General features: G+C 49.9%; 1 protein-coding gene across 1 annotated transcript in view; it reads right to left on the reverse strand.

The window, feature by feature from the left end:
• EIF2B5 (eukaryotic translation initiation factor 2B subunit epsilon) overlaps positions 1-13,183 on the reverse strand; it is a 900,599-nt gene that overhangs the window by 272,808 nt on the left and 614,608 nt on the right. The window lies entirely within an intron of this gene.

The raw sequence follows: 13,183 nt of genomic DNA on the forward strand, positions 1-13,183 counted from the left end.
ATAAGGACAAGCCTAAAAGTTGACTGGGTCCTTGTGCCCATATGTTCAAAGTACCTTTAAAGTTGGGATAACGTTATGAAATGTTCCTGTGGATGTGAATATTGATCCAGAAGTCTTTCAAATGGATTTACAAGTAAGCAAATGGCTTTTCCTGGCTTCTAGAGCACCTCAACAGATGTTTGAAAAGCAATGGAATGGAATAATAAATCCAAGTTCTTCACAAACGGTATAATGGACGAGGTCAGGGCACTGATAAGTATTGAGACTACTCACCGCCTATACTCTGGATTTTCCCAAAGAACTTGGCAAGTCGAATTGGTGGTGAGGGGATGGGGTAGCGGGTTTGTTGGGGGTAGGTTTTCCCTCCATTGGATCTAGTAGCAGATGTTCTGGTCGGGTCCAGAAGCAAATTGCAACCCTTTCCAGGGGGAAATGCAGCAACGACCGATGCAGGACTCTACAAGGAACACTGCAAGACGGGGGATAGACGGTTCCAGCCACAGTTACCGCACACTGGCGACAGCAGGTGTTTCAGTAGTCGCCGTTAGGGGAGCTTTCCGAAAGTCTACAAGAAGGTGAGACTCAAACTATCCCTTGGTATACAGGCCCCAGCTCATAAGTCTGTACTACCCAAAGGTTTGGAAGAATGGCAGAGCAGCCAGGCACATCTTGTGAGGAGGATGTAAGCATTAGGCAAGTATAATGAACTCCTTTAATCCATAGGCCCAAAGAAACTCACACACTTGTAGCAATAGTAAAATATACATGTATTTTATATACACAAGGCAAAGCTAAGTAAAGAACAAGTTACCTACCTGTAACTATTCTCCTCTAAACCAATCACTGTCCTCTGGGTCATAATGCCACCACCCAATGACAGCCCACTCCCTATCCCCTCTTCTGGCAGCCACCTTCAGATTTCGTAAGCATGTAAAGTGGCAGTATGACCAAGAAGAGCCGCAGGGGGTAAGAGGGAGGGTTCGCATATGAATCCATGCCAGAGAACAATAGTTGCAGGTAAGTAACTTGTTCCTTCTCCAGCATGGGGTCTGGCATGGAGATTCACATGCTCATGAATAACGAATACATAGCAGTACAATATAACACAACCACCGGAGGTGGCAAGGCTCAACTGAAGCAATTACTCTTACCTCTGGATTAGACTCCCCTCAAGCGAACGGGTTGTGTAGCACTGCTTGGCCGACTCTGGACTCATCCCTTGAATCCCTGTTGATGCAGTAGAACTTTGTGAAGGTGTGCGAGGACTTCCATGTAGCAGCCCTGCAGATGTCCAGCAGGGGCACACCAGACAGGAACGCCGTTGTTGCAGCGATCACTCTGGTGGAGTGGGCTCTCGGACAGCCGGGTGGAGGTCAGTTTGCCAACCAATAACAGTGCGTGATGCAGCCGGAGAGCCACTTGGAGATGGAAGCCTTGGACAAGGCCTTTCCATGGTTCACAGGACTAAAGTTCACAAACAGTTGCGAAGTTTTCCGAAAACTCTTTGTGCGTGTCACTTCAGGGCAGGAGCAAGGTCCACCGAGTGCAAGGCCCTTTCAGACGGTGACTAAGGCTTCGGAAAAAACACAGGTAACACCAAAGGCTAGTTTAGATAACCGACGGATTCCTGGATTCTGTAATTCCAACAGAACCTTCGGCATGAAGGAGGGGTGTGTCCGCAGCACCACCCTCACCTTGTGATAAGTCAAATATGGCTGTTTGCAGAATAGAGCCTGGATCTCACGCACCCTCCTAGCAGAGGTGATGGCCACAAGGAATGCAGTTTTCCACGATAGGAACTTGAAAGGGGCCTGATCCATAGGCTTGAAGCCTCCCTACCCCCCTATGAGCCTCGTCAGCACCACCTTCAGTTCCCATGCCGGGGCAGGAGCCTTCACCAACGTGAAAGATTGAAAAAAGTCCTTGGACTAATTCTTTGACGAGACAGTGAGACCATAAATAAAATCGTCCTGCAGACCTGGTGTAGCCGGAGATAGCCGCCAGATGCACATTGATATAGGTGTGCGCCAGTCCAGCTCCGGCTGGACAAGTAAGGAAGAATCTGCAGGGCCGTGACTCTCAGAGAGGTGATCTTCTGAGACCGGCACCACGCAGCAAAGCACTTCCACTTGTGAACGTAGCACTTCAAAGTCGACGATGCTCTGGCCTTGGCGAGGAATTTCCCTACCGCTGGCAACTCATACCCTCCAAACTCTAGGGCTGCAGGAGCCAAGCCCTCAGGTTCAGCGATCCTGGGTCATGATGCAGGATTGGCCCCCCTCTGGTGAGAAGATCTGGGACTACTGGCACTGTGACCGGAGGCGACGCTGACAGGCTGAGAAGGTTCGGGTACCAAATCTGCATCAGCCACGCCGGGGTGATGAGTATCATTACGCATCGGCACTGTTTGAGTGTGTTGAGGACTTGTAGCAGAAGAGGCAACGGAGGAAATGCGTACAGAAAAAGGCTTTCCCACAGGAAGGAGAATGTGTCCCACAGGCTGCTAGGTTAGTGGATTCTGCTGGCAAACGTCTGGCATTTGGAGTTTGCCGCCGTCGCAAACAGATCGATATCAGCCTGCCCCACTTGATGAAGAGGATGTCCAACTGGTCCTGCCGAAGTTCCCACTTTTGGAAGTAGCGCAATTCCCTGATGAGGGAGTCTGCAATGGTGTTCTTGACTCCTGCCAGGTGAAGAGGAACATCTCCTGTCCGACAGCCCAGTGCCACAAGTCCTGCTCCTCTTTGGAGAGTCCTGGGGACCAAGTGCCACCCTGCTTCCTGATGTAGAACATTGAGGAGGTGTTGTCTGTGAAAATCCTCACAACTTTGCCCTTCAGAGATGGAAGGAATGACTTGAGGGCTCAGAGCACTGCCCATAGCTCCAGGATATTGATGTCGAGATCCTTCTCCTCCGGAAGCCACAGGCCTCTGGTGTCCAGACGTCCGGTGTGGGCTCCGCAGCCTTCCAGGGAAGCGGCCGTGGTGACAGTTTCCTGGTATGGGGGTTTTGAAACCCTTTGTCCAGGGTGATGTTGGAGCAAACGCCCCACCACCTTATCACCCGATAGAACTCATCGAGCAGGATCTTATCCGCGAAGCTTCTGGACACCTGTATCCAGCTTGCATCCAGGAACTCCTGAAGAGGTTACATCCGCAACCTGCAGAGCTGGATAAGGTAGATAGAAGACATCATGCCGAGCAGCAACTTGGTCTGCACTGTGGCGGTCTTCAGTGACCACAGTCGGTGGGCGCTACAGAATGGGCGCTACTCTCTCCTACGAAGGTGACGCTAGGCAGGAGACCGTGTTGAGTCTGGCTCCTAGGAACAGAGCGTTCTGCGATGGAGTCAAGCAGGACTTCGGATAATTGATGGAGAATCCCAGATCCGTCAGCGGCGGTACAGTCGTCTCTGTGTGTCCGATGGCCAACTCACGTGAACTGGCCCGGATGAGCCAGTCGTCGAGGTACGGGTACATGTGTATCCCTTGTAGACACAGATGGGCCGCCACCGGTGCTAGATACTTTGTGAACACCCAGGGGGTCAAAGGGAAGGGCATTGAACTGGTAGTGCCTTCCCTGCACTATGAAGTGTAGGAACTTTCGGTGCTTCTTGTGAATGGGGACGTTGAAGTAGACATCCTCCAGGTCCAGCAACGTCAAGAAGTCTCCATCCAGTTGGTCGAGCACATGCTGCAAAGTGACCATCCAGAATGTTGCTTATTTGAGGTACTTGCAGGTCTAGAATGTGTCTCCAGCCCCCAGTTTTCTTTTTTACTATAAAGGATCTGGAATAGACTCTGGAGGCCGGCGTCATCGTGTAACCAGCTCTATCGCCCCTTTTCATAGCATGGCCCATACCTCCAAGAGTTGAGCAATGTGCTGCTCCTGCTGGGCCACCACAGGGATCCGCAGACACCTGTGCTGAAACTCCAGGATATGTTTGTGGACGAGAGAGTCCAGCAACCATCTATCTGTGGTGATCTTCTCCCTCTATACGACGAAGCCAGTCAGTCGGCCTCCCACTACGGTGCATGGGTGGGGGCCCGACGTCCAGGCCAGTTCAGGCCTGCTTTGGTGCCTGCATCCTGCCTTGAGGGCAACGGTGGAGCTGAACTGGGTCATGGACCCGAGGGCTGGCCGTACGAGGAGGAGAAAACTTACGCTGATCTACTCGACTTCTTTCTGGAGCAGCGAAAGGAAGAGCTGTGCTAATGAAGCGTGCCCAATGCACTGGCCGTCTCTGTATCCGCCTTGATGGCCTGAAGGGACTCGTCGACTACCTTCCCAAAAAGGTTCTCTGTCGACCGGCATGTCCAGTATCCTCGTCAGGACCTCCTGGTGGAAATTCGTGGCCTTCAGCCAGCCTTAACGACAAAAGGCGCCACTGCTACGCATCTGGCGGAACCCCAGTGTCAGCAATATCCAGCGCCACCGTGATCTGAAGCCACCTCTCCCTCCTGGAAGAGGGCAATTGCCTCCATCCTCTCATCGTCTGGGAGGAACTCCAGAATTGGTCCCAGCTTGTACCACAGCTCCCTGTCGTACCTGGCTAGGATCGCCAGTGTGTTGGCCGCCTTGATGGTGGACTCTGCGGTGTAAATAACCTTCCTTCCCATGGCGTCCTCCTTACCGTCAATGTCCAGATGGACTGAGGACAATGCGGAAGGGTTCGCCAACCATTTCCTTGCAGCCGCCGAAATCACAGAGTCCGGTGATGGTTGCGACTGTAGGCACTTGAGTGCGGATTCCGGGACCCGGTACTTCTTTACCAACCTATCCCGTTTGGCTGGAGCCGTGCAAGGGTTCTTCAAAAGGGTCAGGCCCTCATCCCACACGATGCCCAAAAGAGGCACTGCCATTATGGTCTTCCTCTCGGCCTCGCGCCTCTGGTACAGGAAACCCTCCTTTTTGGTTTCCTCAGTCGTAAGCTGGAAAGGTTGGCAAACATGGTGTGGAAAGACCCATCCTCATCCGGTGGGGACACCCTCAACTGAAGAGACCTGGCAGCTGTGAAGAGATGGTCGTCGGTCGTCGCTGTGGCCCGAATCCTTCCCCGGGTCCACCGGGAGAGAATGCACCCGAAACGGATGTGGAGGCTGAAATGGGTGCGTCAGGTGACGCTTCCTCTTTGCCAGAGGTTGGTCAGCGGCCTGGGGGCAGTAGGCATCAGGTGGCGCTGCAGCATCCTCTTCTGGAACTCCGACACCAAGGTGTGGAGTGTCGAAAGGATGTCCAGCAACATCTCCCGGCTGAGCTGGCGTGATAGGGACACTAGGCCCAGCGCCACCGTTGCCGTTGTCCTCCATGTCCTGGTGGATCCTGGGTAAGGACTTCAGGTCCTTGACGTCCGTGGACGAAACATCCATGGCCTGGGGCATAGCTTGAGCATGGACCGGGGCCTCCTTGAACGCCCCTGCCCCCCTTTTCCATTCAAGGATGTCAGAGCAGGGCTCAGACATCCTCTTCCCTGGCATGCCCGCGGACTTCGCCAAAGTGAATGCGCCTGTTTCTCACCTCGGAGGTAGGGACACCACCTGCGCTGTGGGGGCTACCTTCACGGGGTCAGCGCCTTTTCCCATTGTGAGAGCAGCCACCACCAGCTTCATCATCTATTATTTCTCCTGTGCCGACTGGACCTTCTTGGGCAGATCAGCCTTCTCCTCTGCCCTTGGCTTCTCGCGCCTCTCCCTTAGTTTAACCCGGGTTGGCCGATTTCATATTGAGTAGCAGTTCGATTGTTGGCTGGTGATGGAGGCGATGGTGATGCGGAGTGAGCCCTGCCCATCTCGGGACCCGCTTGTTCAGCAACCCGTGCTTGGCGTTGTCTTGGGCCCCCACGGGTGAGGCACCCTCAAAGGACTTAGAAGCCCGCTCCTCGGACAGGCCGGTCCTGGGTGAGGCATGACCCTGCTCTGAGCACGGGGCAGAGGCCTTGGCTTTCAGTCATGCCGCCAGTCTACTGTAACGGTCCTTCGTCGTCTTCTTGGAGAAGACGAGGCAGATCTCGCATTCTCCTTCCTTGTGGTCCGGATGAAGATAGAACCATTGGTAGTGCTTGTTCTCCACAAACGCGTTTCGGCATTTTGTGCAGGGCCCGAAGAGGGATCTTCCTTCCTCCTTCTTCTCTGTAATGGTCTGAGGGCACGGAGTAGGACCGATGGCCTTCTGGAAACTTTGACGATCTTTGCCCTTGAGGGGTGCTGAAAGATGGATAGATGGATAGACTAGCACACAGGGAACTTTTTCAGTTGAAAAATTAAAAAACTTAGAGGTAGCTCACAGAGCAAAACTCAAGGACTCCCAACACTGAAGCGTGAGGTAAAACTGAAGATGGCTGCCAGAGGAGGGGCTTATGGAGAGGGCTGTCATCAGCTGGGGGCAGTATGACCCAGAAGACAGTGATTGGTTTAGGGGAGAAATACAGTTTGTAAGCGAAAGTGAAAATGTTTTTCTTTTACCGAGGATTCCCGGCCTGGCGACGGGGAATATTAATGAGCATGTCAATCCATGCCAGACAACATGCTGGAGAAATACTATTTAGACTAACCAACACAAATAGAAAACATAAGCAGCACTTGTTCAGGTGAATGCTTCAATAGTAGTGGCTTACACCAGCAATGAACACAGTTCAAAGATACATTAATTCACTTTCTAAAGTCACTCAGACAATGTTCTGTTGTAAGAAAAAAAGGGTTATTCAGCACTAGCAACAGCAATAATAAAAGTTACTCACCATAGTGACTAGAGTACGCATAGTCCATACTCCCATTTCCTCTATCCTTGTGGGCACCCCCCCCCCCCCCAACATGGGCACAGTACGGGAACCTTTGGCAGTGAAAATTTGAAATTGATCTTGCCCTTTAAATTTAGTACAGCACGTGGGTTGCGGCCTCCGGCTTGGGAACGCTCCGCCGAGGCCCTGCCCACCTGCACCTCACCTCAATCCCCTTTCAACACATCAGAGGCTTAGATACCTTGCTACCCTTATTACATATTAGAACCTGGCATACAAGCGGGGTGAAACGTATGGAGGAAAGGGAACTAGGCACTAAGAGTACTACAGTGAGTAACTTTAATTATTCCTACGTCCCATCCCCTTTCCTCCATCCTTGTGGGTGATTCCACTGAACAAGATCATAGGCTGAAGCCGCGACAACCTGCCTTATATCTAGGACGAAGCAAAAAGTTTCTTCAGAACCGCCTGCCCAAACTCTGCATCGCGCCTGGAGCTGGTATACAGGGAATAGTGCTTGCAGAAGGCAGACTGAGTGGGCCAAGTAGCTGCCCTGCTGATGACATCCCAGGAAGCATGTCTCTGAAACGCAATGGGCATGAATCTCCTCCAGGACCCGCTTGCCCATGGCCGTATATGTCGGATATGGCCTGAACCAGCCAATAGGCAATAGATGCTTTAGACGCAAGAGGAGGAGCCCCTTAACGTGACAAATAGTTACTCATACTTCCTGAAGGATTTCGTCAGAGAGAAGCAAAACTTAAGGACCCTCCTCAGTACCGAGGAATGTAGGGCCCTCTCTGCCCCACCGACTGCAGGTTTGGGAAGAATACCAGCAGGCAGATCTCTTGATTCAGATGAAATTGAGGGACCACCTTGGGCAAGAGGTTTGGGCGATTGCATAAGATGACCTTGTAATTGTGAAACACAGTAAAGGGCTCGCACAAAGACAACGCTTGCAGATCACCAACACTGCGTGCAGGGGTGAGTGCTACCAGCAGAACAGTTTTTAGCGTTACAAGCCGCATGTCAACAGAGGCCATCGGCTCGAAGGGTTTGCACTGAAATCCTGCAAGAACCACGTTGAGGTGCCAGACCAGATGCAATCTATGCTCCAGAGGGTAAAGCCTAGACAACCCCTTGAGATGGGCCTTAATCACCGGGTTGGCCGGCGAAAGCACATGCTTGGGGAATTCTTGTAAGCCCCAATGGCCACCAGATAAGTGTGGCAGGTATCCACCTGAACCCCAAAATGAGCCAGGTGCTCTGAAAAAGCTAGTACGTCGTCCAGAGGACAGGTGAAAGGATCTAGACCTTTGCCATGAGTCCAAAGGCAGAATCTGGTCCATTTACTCTTATACTGGGACAGAGTAGAAGGCCTACTGGCTTGTTGAATGATGTCGTAATTGTTAACCAAAAATTGAGCATGCTGTAGCCTGAGCTGGTCAAGAACTAGGCCGCTAGCGCCAGACTGGCCGGGTCCGGATGTTCCACTGCCCCTCCCTGCTGCGTCAGGTAGCCCCTGTTGAGGATCGGAAGGTGTAAGGGCCATGGCAGCACAACTGCAGCAGATCCAAAAATCAGGCTCTCTAAGGCCAGGGTGGAGCGATCAGGATGAGGCAGTAGCCCACAAAAGCTTGGAACCATCAGGGTAGGCTCCAGCCAGATAAAGGGGGCGCCCACTGAAACATTGCCGTCCATCAATCACCAGTGAAGACCTGGCAGGAGGAGCGGGGGTATTGGAATCCTGTCCAACTGAGACCCCATCTCCTGATCCCAATTGGCCGCCAGGTGGAGCTGTAGGTGCCTCATCTTGAGGCGAGCATGCTGAACAGTGAGCACGCAGGAGGCCATAATGCCGAGGTAGTCGAGTTGGCCAGAAAGAGCCCCATCGTCTTATGAAGGGAGTGGAGCCTCTCTGGTGTGGAAAACACCCACTGAACCGACGTGTTCCAATGTACCTAGGAAGATCAGACCTTAGGAGGGCCCAGCTGTGACTTTCTCTGGTTGATGGAGAACCTCAGATGATGGAGAGTATCCGCCAATCTTTGGCAGGAGTGTAGCACCCCCTTGGGTGAGCCTGCCCTCAGCAGCCAGTCATCTAGATAAGTGTATAGGTGATGGCCCTCCAAGCGGAGGAGACCCACCGTTGCATTCATCAGCTTCGTGAAGACACGAGGGGCCGAGTTCAGGCCGAAAGGCAGCACCTTGTACTGAAAGTGGTAGGACATAAGCATGAAACACAAACGTCTGAGGCAGCTGGTAAATGGGGACATGCAGGCACACATCCTTGCGGTGTAGGGAACACATCCAGTCCCCTGCACACAGACTCTGATATATGCGCAGGAGTAATCATCTTGAAGCGTTCCAGCGGTAAAGACATGTTGAAAAAGGACAGGGCCATGGCCAGCCTGGTTCTGGAGTACCTCAAAACTCCTGGAGTTGAAACAGAGCCCCTAGCTGATCGACGAACCTGCTTCAAGGCTGTTATCTCCAAGAGCAAAATGACCTCCCATAAAAGAGCTAGGGACCAGATCTGACCAAGAGGAGGAGAGGATGGTAGAGGAAGAGGAAGACTGCAGCCCATGGAGATTATGGATAGGACTTGACCACAGTAATGGTACCCAAGGACACGCAGACAATGCGTAGACAGCAAACAGTAGGCACGGCAAACATAAAAATTACAATATAAGAATACTTGTCTGATATATACCGCCAGCAGATTAACTACCATAGTCAACTAGTAGACTGCTGGTGCGCCGCTGAAGTGGTAGCGGTTTGGTAGTCCTATTTCTTTGCCAATTAATAAGGGGTAAAGCAGTTATTGCACCACACTCATGGTTCCTGAACGGATGCAGTCAATGCACCGACAAAGAAAAAACCAGCATGGCAAGTGTCCGAAAAACTTTTAAGCAAACATTTTTAAGTGGACACAGTATGTTAGAGATATACATATGAGACAGGGCCTCATTAGCATAACCAGTAACCACTCGGGCAAAATCAGTACAATTTCAGAAAATGGCTCTTCGCACGGCGGCTCTTGGTCAACAAGACCCTTTAGTCACCAGTATAAAGATCATGCACAGCCAGGAATAAAGGCTGTTTAAATATAGACAAGCATGCATTAGAGATGCCCTAAATGTCAGCAATCATACAACGTGGGCACCACCCATATAGTGGAAGCCCTATATTCAGTATTTTGTTTTGACAATGGAAAAGTAACAGGTAGGGGCATCCTCCTAATAAACTGTTGTACCTAACCCGTTAGATACATAAAGTGTGAATACCGGGCGGGAAGAAATACTGCCGAGTCCCTATAAATTGTCTCTATAAATATATAATGGATACATCCGAGGCAAGTAAGTTGGGTAGCAGGTGAAGTTCCCATGAACCGTGTACCCAGCCACTGACAAACTCGTTTTTCTCATTCTACAGTGAACAGCTGAGAATTTTTAGAAAGATCTGTGTGGTGATTCTTCGGAATCTACGATGAGCACTAATTCATAGCTGAACCAAATATCACATGACAGGTGAGAGTCTCTTACTTATAGGGTATGATTGAAGGGAACTAAGTGATTTTTCATAGAGCTGAACATCACATTCCCCCTGTACCTTTTGTCTATACATACTTAGACAACATACAGCCTACACAAGTAAAGACAGGCTATGACTAAATCGAACCAAGTGCACGCAAGCAACAGTTCGATTTAGAAAGACCGCTCTGCATGGTCACAAAGCAGTCTTTCTAAATCTTTTATGGGAAAGATATTTATGAAAAGATCTTTTAACTTGGTACCCCCGGTAGTGCACAATAGGGGCACCCAAGTATTAACTTGGGGGCTTCCTTCTTTTTTGGCCATTTCTAGTATGATTGTACTTTGTTAGCCCTTCTACCATTCTGGGAGGGGAAGGTCTGTGTGCGTGTTTTCCCTTTGGCGGGAACCCTTTGGTGCCCCTGCCTAGGCTCCAGAGTGTCTAGGCAGGCAGGAAGTGGGGGAGGTGTTTTCCACCCCCATGTCCTTCGTCTGCCAGAGTTACTGAATGGGACCAGCTCCCACTGGGGGTCTGGACAGCCATATGCCCCTTTCTGTAAACTGCTGAGAGAGATTGGAGAGGAGTGTGTGCTGAACTGTATAAAAGGTGAGGCTCCTGGAGTGTAAAGCAAAAGTAACTGAGCAGAAGTAACTGAAGAAGACTATGACCAGAGACGTCAGTGAGACCCTTTGCAACATCATCAAGCGACCACTGCTGTCCTGACCCTGTTTTCTGTGCGACAGAGTAACTCCGAAGAGGACAACTGCCGTTTGACTGGTTAGAACAACCAGTCCCAAGACCAACTTTAATTTGAGCCATCTCCTGAGGTCTTGTGACTTTCCAAAGCTGCAGAATCCCAATACCAGGAGACCTGCAACCCATTTTAAGTGCATTGTCGTGGAAAGGGCAAATCCGTCCAAGTTAAGTCTTCGAGTCATGTGGGATACTCAAGAGACACAATCAAACTTGTCCAAGTCCCCTCAACAGAGTGGAGGACTGCAGGAACCGAAGAAGATTGACAGGGCAAATCGCGTCCTTTGGTGCTGCAGAAAAGGCACCAAAACAGCAGAGTGACCAGAGAAGTCGATGAAAGCCTTGTCAGAGATCCTCCATCGAGACTGCTGTTGAGATACCGTCCATTGTCCTGCCGTTCGTCATCATACCAAGGAATCCAGAGGTCAGGTCGAAAGCTACAACATGGACGAACATCAAGCCATGCATGTTTTCTTCTAACCAAAGGTACTGTGGGGAAAAGGGTACTGCTTACCTTGTTCCAGAAAGTCGCTCCAGGGTGTTGGAGTGCACGTAGAAGTGTCCAGAGCAACCCTCTCTTGGCTCCGGGCAAAGCCACTGCCTGTGTACCTTTAGGGAGTCCTTTAACAGGGTCTCCAACGTTGGTTAAGCCTTCTTTCATTCTTTATCCTAGAAACTACAAAGTATCCAAAGGTACTTTTTACTTCTGCTGCTTTTCAAGACTTTAAGCTTCCCTGAACTGACTTTTAGCTAGGGTTGCTTTCTGTATTTTAAAAGACTTGCTGTGTGAAGAAACTGCCTGTAGAACCTTAAGCTACTAGTATTACCCTAACCAACTATTTTCCTTCCTAAAAATAACTAGCCTATCTGTCATTGCAAAGTTAATTCAATTACTGTATTGCTTTGTGGGTGCGTGTTATTACCGATAATTACGGTAGACCTGTTAAACAATTGTAAGCTTCAGCAACTACAAACTAAGAAGTGGCCTTTTACAAGTATCTAAAAGAATGCCTATCTGTGTTGGTTTATTGTGCAAAGTATTTAACCGTGACTCTTGAGTAAATATAATCTATATTTGAATATAAATGTGTTTCTTTGATGTGCATTACTAACTAGGTTCAGTGTACTTACTACAGCTCAAATCTTCCTCTTATGATAAGACAGACTTTTCTGCCACGCTACCAAGGATCCAGAGTAGTACAGACTGGCTACTAGGAGTTGGGGGGGATCTACAAACCACTGGAATAGCTTACTGAACTCTTACCTCCAAGAGGGACTTAAGGAAAACGCCCCTAACAAGTGGCCTAACAGTTACGTGGTGCCATATGAACCCGAGCAGTAAGGGATTTACATTTTTCTCCCATATACACATCTACACTAGGATTGACTTGCCTACTCTTTGACAGAAGAACAGAAGGTATAGTGAAGGTTTGCAAGTTACAACCTGTCTGCTGACTGGATCATGATTTAGTCCTTGTGATCACAAGTGGTCTTAATAAATGTGGAGATGTAACAATACCCTTTGGCTAGAGCAGATATTTCGGGAATCGATGTGGGAAATTTTTGAGTTTTGAAGTCCTATGACACTGGGGAGGTAGAAGTGGGTACAGTGTGGGTTGCACCAAAGGCAACGTAGTAGGGGTTACTGATCAGTGAGGGAGCCTGCAGGAAGACTTAAAGGGCATTAACTTGAACCATCCATCCGGGCCGAGATTTGCCAACGAAAGGGGTAGGTGTTAAGTGAGGAGAGGAGATCCTGGGTTTCCACCGAAGGAAGAGGTTAGACCGGAGGGGGTTGGGGATTGGAGAGAAGGTCAGTAAATCACTGGATGGAAGCACTCTTGCTAGCCCTGGCGATATTGAGGACATCTTCCCTAGGTTTTATACTGATCTCCAGAGGAGGGATAAGGTTGGGGCGGGGATCTCATAATATCTGGAGAGGGTTGCCTTCTCATACTTTTTTTTAAACCTTTATTTTGAAGAGAGTGTTTGACATTACAACAGGAGTAATACAGATAGCAGCATCAGTAGCACATTGCGTTTTCCTTTTTTTGACATAAGCAAACATCATACAACAAAAATAATACAGTTAATGGTACAAGTTTGGGGAGGGGAGAATGCAAAAAAACAACATATCCCAGGCATTGGGCGTATAGAGTGG

This window comes from Ambystoma mexicanum, chromosome 10 (assembly GCF_040938575.1).
Source record: "Ambystoma mexicanum isolate Mex_15411 chromosome 10, UKY_AmexF1_1, whole genome shotgun sequence".
Lineage (NCBI taxonomy): Eukaryota > Metazoa > Chordata > Amphibia > Caudata > Ambystomatidae > Ambystoma > Ambystoma mexicanum.